A 7987-nucleotide genomic window follows, 5' to 3' on the forward strand; every position below is an offset into this window, starting at 1 on the left:
ACCAAGGGATTTCAGGGAGAAAAAAAAAGTTCAGTTCTGCAGCAGTGTTTTCATGCACCCACATCTATTTCACACCACTTGTTTCTGACTGTTTTCAAAACTATCATAAAAAATTGTTACCTTGGCATCTAAAACCAGCATGTACCAACCTGCTTCCTACAGATAGGATTTCAGTATTGTTAGTCACAAGAGTAATACCGGCTGCTCTTGAACAACAACCTTGAGCATAACATCTCATTTATTAAAAACATGTACATGAAAAAAAGAGCGCGAAGAGGAAGACTGCTACATACGCCATACAAAACCTCGCTCCCCAAATGCTAACACACACGCCTGTTCCAAAACCATCCGCTAAGTCACCGGACAAACTGGTGTGCCCGACTGGTGCAAAGGAAAGCAAAGGGCTTTAAAGCAATAAAGTGCTGCTTTACCATATTGCACGGTACCTCAGCAATTACTGGATATCCGCTTGCACCAACCAAAAATGAAAAAGAGAAACCTCTTCCCAGTGACAAGAGACCCGAGTTCAGGATTTTAGCATGACGTTTTCTTCCTCATGCTGCACCGCATCAGCCAGCTCTATCTTCCTCAGCTGACTGTGCAGCTACCCTCTATTCACATTCTGTTTTCCCATAGAAATTCTGAAGACAAGCACGACCCATTTTAAAATCTGCATTAATGAATAAAGATTAGGCAAATAAAAGTGATTATTTAAATATCAACACATTAAGTTATTTTCTAAGCTAATAAAATACATAATTGTAATAATTACATCATTAATTATACAGCTGAATTTAGATCTACCATTGAAAAACGTTAGAGGCGTGCCTTAAGGGATGCCTCTTCGTCATTTCCATGTCATCCTTAGTAGCTTCTACTAGGTCTACACTTAAGAGACTGAAATACTATAACACAGCTATGCGTAACAAACAAGGAAACAGAGAAGTTGTTTCCAACGGTATTTTTTAGTAGGAAATAGATTTTGGCATCGCAGCAATGCAGTCTGTGGATGACTACCATTCATACTGCTTCCTCAACAATCTCTACTTGTCTGTAACTATTTGCTCAGTGAAGGTTTAATTGGGCTGCGTTACCAATTATATGCTTTCTCTTACTATGAAAATTTGCTTCAAATATAATCTGTAACCTACTTCCTCTAGGAAGTATGGAAGAACTCTAGGCGGGAAGAAGTTTGGGCCAGAATTACTGGTTTTTTGTCTGGACTACTTCATGCTTGAGGTGTACAAGGGGAAATAATAATAAAATATGTTGGCGCTTTCTTTCCCAGACCTAGCCAGCTCTCCATATTACAAAACCTAAAGATACCCAATGATGGAAAACTGATACAAAATGTTTACACAACATCAACATTCTGATACAAAAGTGTAACACCCATATATGAACTAGACAAAATTCTGAGAAGCCGGCAGTCATTAATTTTTGTGATAATGCTGATAATATTACTAAACTTTATTAAAGAATGAGGATTTCAAAGTTAAAAAAAAAAAAGCCTTGTAAAGCACTAGCCAATAAGAAAAATCATAAATAGGATTTTGCATTTTTGTAGGGGAAGGTATAAGGCAGAGGACAACCTGAATCAGGAATACTATAGAATCATAGAATGGTTTAGGTTGGAAAGGACCTTGAAGATCACCAAGTTCCAACCCCCCTGCCATGGGAAGCGACACCTCCCACTAGACCAGGTTGCCCAAGGCCACCTCCAGCCTGGCCTTGAACACCTCCAGGGATGGGGCCTCAACAACCTCTCTGGGCAACCTGGGCCAGTGCCTCACCACCCTCAAAGTGAAAAACTTCTTCCTAATGTTTAATCTAAACCTGCCCTCTTCCATTTTATAGCCATCCCCCTCGTCCTGTCACTCCATGCCCTAGTAAAAAGTCCTTCTCCAGCTCTCCTGTAGGCCCCCTGTAGGTACTGGAAGGCCGCAATAAGATCTCCCCGGAGCCTTCTCTTCTCCAGGCTGAACAGCCCCAACTCCCTCAGCCTCTCCTCATAGGAGAGGGTGGCGTCTCAAGAGAGTGGAGTAGAGGGGCAGGATCACCTCCCTTGACCTGCTGGCCACACTTCTTTTGATGCAGCCCAGGATAGGGTTGGCCTTCTGGGCTGCGATTGCACATTGCTGGCTCATGCTGAGCTTCTGGTCAACCAGCACACCCAGGTCCTTCTCCTCAGGGCTGCTCTCCAGCCATTCCCCACCGAGCCTGTATTTGTGCTTGGGATTGCCCTGACCCAGATGTAGGACCTTGCACTTGGCCTTGTTGAACTGCATGAGTCTCTCCAGCCTGTCCAGGTCCCTCTGGATAGCATCCCTCACCTCCAGCGTCTCTACCTCGCCAGATAGGTTGGTATCATCGGCAAACTTGCTGTGATCAGAATTAATAAGCCAACCTTGAGAGAAATTAAAAGAATTAACAGGAATCAAATGCTAAAGCTTCATTTTAATATGAGACAGCTTAGTATAATTTATTGTACACACAAAGAGTTTGAGAGGTTCCCATAAAAAACAAATTGCTTGCATGATGCCAGTTATTTCCAGGTACTCATTTAATGCAGTTCTGCAGGGGATGAGTCCCTTTTAAAAAGTTTTGATTGCGAGTTCCACCTTAATTAAAGGTTCAGGCTGTTTACAGCTGCACTGCAGTGTTGGGTACCCTTCCGAGAACCTTCAGGGCTAGGAGAACCCTACTGCAACCGGCTGCTCCTCTAGCATCCATAGGAACCACCAGCCCTATTTCAGCCCAGAGACAAGCCCCAGCCACTAACCAAAGACTCTGCCCCCACAAATTCCACCCTCCTTATTACAAAGGAACATAAAGAGGCTGGCTGCCAAAACTAGTTCACAATTAACGCTTTGATGATTTAAGAAAGCATGCTTCCCCCGAAGCCCGATCTGCTCACACAGCAGTGTTTAGGGCCAGCCTCTCAGCTCTTCTCCCTGCTGTTTCATACACCACGTGGAGTTCCAGGATCACAAGGGAAGGAAACTTAGAACCCGTGATCCCGTGGCCCCTAACCAAACTACAAAGTAATCAAGCAGGCAAGTTTCTTGGCACAGGCACCAGGAAACACATTAGCCCAGTGCTATTATTAACCCTCTACTGTTGCTAAATTCAGCTAGTCATCTAGTAATTAATCCCAAGGGGGTAGTATACCTATCTTCTAATGGGGTAATTCGATAAATTGTTTACTTGAGCAAAGTTTTAGTAATTTCTCTGCATCACAAGGGGCACGCGGGTTATGAAGAACTGCCCCAAACTGAAGACAATTCAGCAGCTATATCAAAACACAGCAGCTTCATGGAAGCCTTATATTCCCTGCTTATTATAAGAGCAAAGACCAGAGCAGCTTTTGGACCTCCACGGGCATCCAGTCAGAAATCACACTACAGGCAGTCAAACGTTAGCAGTATCTCCAGATTTCAAGGCACCTTTCAGTGACCCCCCCAATCATTATGTCACTCACCCAGTCCTCCACGAGATTTTTTGCAGATCCTCCCACAGAGAAAGGAGACCATGGAAAAGCACTGTCACCTCAATTATAAATCAGCAAGGGAAGCTTTAGAAAGATCCCCGTTACAGACATGCAAAACGTGTTTGGTGTTCTTCCAAGTTCATCTCTAAGGCCCTTCAGTGGATGGTTACGTTATTTGAACAGTGGTTTTTTATTAATCTGTTCAGTATTATTCAGACACTAGAGCATTTATCCCATTAGAAAAATCATGATACTGTTTTCCATTAAATTGATACAATGGGAATCAGTTGTGATTACCATAACACGCGTTAGACACAATTCTGAAGAGAGAACAGAAAGTACAAGATGTGTTTCATCTGGAGAGTGGGAGGGGAAAACCAAAAAGGACAGGACAGAAAGTGCAACCACTTTTCCCAAACAGTGCTTGAAAAGACAGCTTCAGAGGACCTCCAAAACTGCAGGGAAAAGGAGACAGGCACTACCTCAACTGCCTGTGGAACATCTCTGTATCAAAATGGAAAGACGGTCTTTAAAATATACTCTTGGAAATTCACTTAACTGTAGACATCTAATGGAACGTCTATTGGAAAATTATTATACTGAAGAGCATATGTGTGATTTTGTTTTTCAACTACTCCAAACCATAGTCTGAGCACTTGTAAAAGCAACTCAACCATGCTTAATGGCTTTTCTTTTCAAAGTGCCTGCTGCTTCTTATATACACATTTTAGACACAATGTTACAGATTTCCTATTTTATCACTCTGCTTGTTCACTACCCAGGTGTATTTCTGGGGTCACAAAATGAAAGCACAAGGGTTGCTTAATGACCGGAGAAAAACAAGCACAAAGCGTGCCACAGAAAGAACTTGGCTTTTTCTTGGAGCTTGGTAACATACCAACTGTACATTTCCCCTGATGTCCCACTGAATGACACAGACCAACAGCACTTCCCTTTGTTTGAGTAACTCTTAAAAGGGGAACATTCAATTCCATTGTATGCTTTTAAAAGTCAAAGAAAAACCCTACTACACAAGAAATTCTTTGTTACTTTCTGTAAGCACAGGAAGAATAAAGTTGGTGCAATCTCAAATATCACACAATTTCTTTTTCCTATCCAGACATTTTTGTTTGGGTTTGTTTTCTGGTTTTGTTTTTTTAGCTTCTTCAATGCTTATTGAATCATTTTGTAGAAAGTACATGTTTTTAAAAATGTCATTTCATATCTAGGTGCAGTTAACAACATAAATCTGATGGTCTGTATACAAAACATCTTCATTACCCTTTGGGTTAAAGTAACTTTTTCCATAAACATCAATAGAAAGTAGTTTCAATATAATACTGGCCGAGACCTAAAATCAGAACAAGTCAGGCAATCTGATTTAATCACAAGATTTTGGGAATCCACTGTGGCTTGAGTCACCAGTACTACCCGATTACACTGTATAAGAATCACAGTTGCCTCCATTGCAGGGCAATAGCCCAGCGTATCCTGAGCTCAAAGTGACCCCATGCTGTTGACCCATACAGCTACAAGTCCATAATTAAGTGACTGAAACCACGTTTCCACTAATACAGCCTAAAAGTTAACAACTACACGTTGTACATCAAGCAGCATGACGGCAATCAGATGTCCTTTCGACTCAGTTTGAGGGGAGGTTCCGAGTGGATCCTCCGATAGCTGGTAAGGGCTGCAGCCTCCCCCTCATTTGGGAGAGCTCTGCAGGCTCTTCTACAGTTTCCCATTCTCTCTAACCAACACATGTTCATTATCTTCGAGACCTCTACCAAGCTGGCAAATCTGACTGACATTGGCCAACAGATTCAAAAGCTGGTGGATGGGAAGAGACTGGCTGACAGACGGACTGCCCAATCTCTCAAGTTTCACCTCAAGAAGGAGGACAAGAAAAGAGCAGAAAAAATTCCTGGGGATTGAAGTTAAAGGAAACAGCTTTCTACGAATAGGAAAGAAAAAAGAAAAAGAAACTGTGCACATACTTGGTACTTTAAAAGAGAGTTTTGTCATAAAGCACGTTGTGTGGCTTAAGGTTTTCTGTGATCAAAGTAATCTTAATAATTAGCTAGTGCAGACTTATAATGACATCCATGTTCTCTTTTGTGATACTGGTTTTATAAGCAGCATTGGCAAACTTTGCAAACAGTTAAATGAGAGAGTTCTGCTACTCCCAGAACTTTCTTCACAGTGCAGCTGAAACCAGAATAATAAAATGCAGTGGCAGAGAATGCAGAAACAGGGGAAATCTTGTACATTTCATGAAACAGAAACATTCCCTGAGTTTATATACCGGTACACACACATCAGTTCTTGTGTGAAGGACAAGCTAGATTAAATGCCTTTAGCCATAAGAATAAATTTTATCAACAATACTGAAAGGCAGTAGTTTAATCTACAGCAGTAAAGCTCTCCTGGAAAATGAGCGTATAGGTGTCCTTGTGCTGTCTTCTGTCAAATGATATCTAGCTTTTTGGGGGGAAAACTATGCACACTCGTGGTAACACATACAGACTGGTCAGTATATTAAATGAAGTACCTGACCTGCCTTTTAAATTTGTGTTTTTAACAGCATTATCGGCACACTTCACCTCCCAAAATCTCAGGTCAGGTCTGGTGGGTAACCACATAAGCCAATTTTTAAATCATCAGCAAGAGCTAGCTTTAAAAAAGTTAATGTGTCCACACATGCCATGGTCAACGATCACATAACAACCTGAAAAATACTTACGCTTCAATCAGCGGACTACCTCAACAGCAACTTTTCTGCTTTGCCTGTGTAGATGGAGTGTCAGACCAGGCTCAGCAATGGTCTTACCAGTAAGAACTAGTCCTGCGTAGCTAAGTTTTACGATATCCACACCTGAAACCCCTCTTACACATTTCTGATGTCAGCCTTTAAGAAAAGGTAGCAAACGCACATCTTTGGCGGAAGTACCATAAAATATAATGTCAGACACAACCAAGTTGATTTGGAAGACATCCTGGAATTTTGTTGTAACTATTATAACACTATGCAGTTTCTCTAGAACTCTTGGATTTTAGTCCCCGTGATAGTTTGCTTTTAAAATCTTGTTTCTTCTGATTTGTTCTTTTACTCCTGCTATTCCAAGTCATAAAAACAGTGATGACTTAACCTCTTGTATACAGCAAAATGCGATTCAAAGAAATCACATTGTTTCCCTGCAATGCCCTTGTCTTTTGGGGCAGAAGGTCCTCAAATTAGAAATTCGGGGGGGTGGGAGATGTGCCTCACTTCACAGATCTATTAACCCCTCAAGTAATCCATTAAGGCTGTTCTGCCACTCTTTTCCGCAACTGAGACACATACAAGCTATCTGGATTCAACAACAAATTATTTCAGTTACCTAAGCACAAATATCTTTCAAATGTATAAGCACACAGAAAAATGATGGGTATACTCCAGGTTCTGTGTATCACTGCTGCTTTGTATTTACAATATAAACTCTTTGGAGAGGAGCCTTCATAAAACCAATATTTGAAGTGTCTGAATCTTCCACAATAAAGAACTTCAGCCCATCAGCAATTAAGATGCTGAGTGCCATGTACACCCTCTTTCTGTTAGATAACTCTGAAAAACCCTCTCTCAATAAATAACCCTGGCTTTGTATTCATAGCTACTGCAAAATAGAGGACTTTGCTCTTCAATTCAGTCAGCTGTTCTTACCAACAATACCTGCCTTTCACACACTCAGACTTCTAAGAGTCTTCAAGTTCAAGAGCTCAGTGCTAATCCCATTTATTTCAAAACTGGTCTTAATTTCAAATAAACAAAGCCTGAGAAACCAACAGACTCACCTTTCTCTCACTTCCTTTCATCAGGAAAGCTACAATACAGAGACTTGTTACCTTTTTCTCTGCTGGTCTCAGGGAGCTCTCAACAAAAAACAGAGTTTGAAAGTATTTTATTGTTCATTATTTTAGTGATGCAACACACGTAGGTAACCTGGCAGCGCGTTTGATAATACTGAAATAAATGAACTAGGAAATGCTATTCTAAAGCTAGGCTTTTAAGTTCAAAATGCTTAAGATCATAAAGTTTTGGGGCTTAGACATCATAAATGAGCCCAGTTTAATACGTTGCCCCACATGTGCCCACGCTGCCACTGTGCTCTGGCCCTGCTGACACTGGAAGGTCTTTGTTCTTCAATGCTAGGGAGGGGGATAGACAAGACAAGGTACCAATTGTGACACATCCACAGGCTTGAAAAACTTTTGAAGTATTTGCATTAAAGCACTTAAAAGGACAGAAAAATAAGCGCATGTAAACACAGGCTATATGTGGGCTTCCCGATCTCTGATGGTTTATGCAAGATTAACTGTCAGTCCCAGCCATTAACTCTCCAGTTAAAGGGCACCTGGTATTTTGCTGAAACTCCTTAGAGCTTCTACTGCAGCAGTCAAGTCTGATCCGGTTTTGCTGCTCACCGGCACAAGGATACAGCTCTGCACTTGGCACTCTCC

Source organism: Charadrius vociferus, unplaced genomic scaffold (assembly GCF_000708025.1).
Source record: "Charadrius vociferus isolate BGI_N301 unplaced genomic scaffold, ASM70802v2 scaffold583, whole genome shotgun sequence".
Taxonomy (NCBI): Eukaryota; Metazoa; Chordata; class Aves; order Charadriiformes; family Charadriidae; genus Charadrius; species Charadrius vociferus.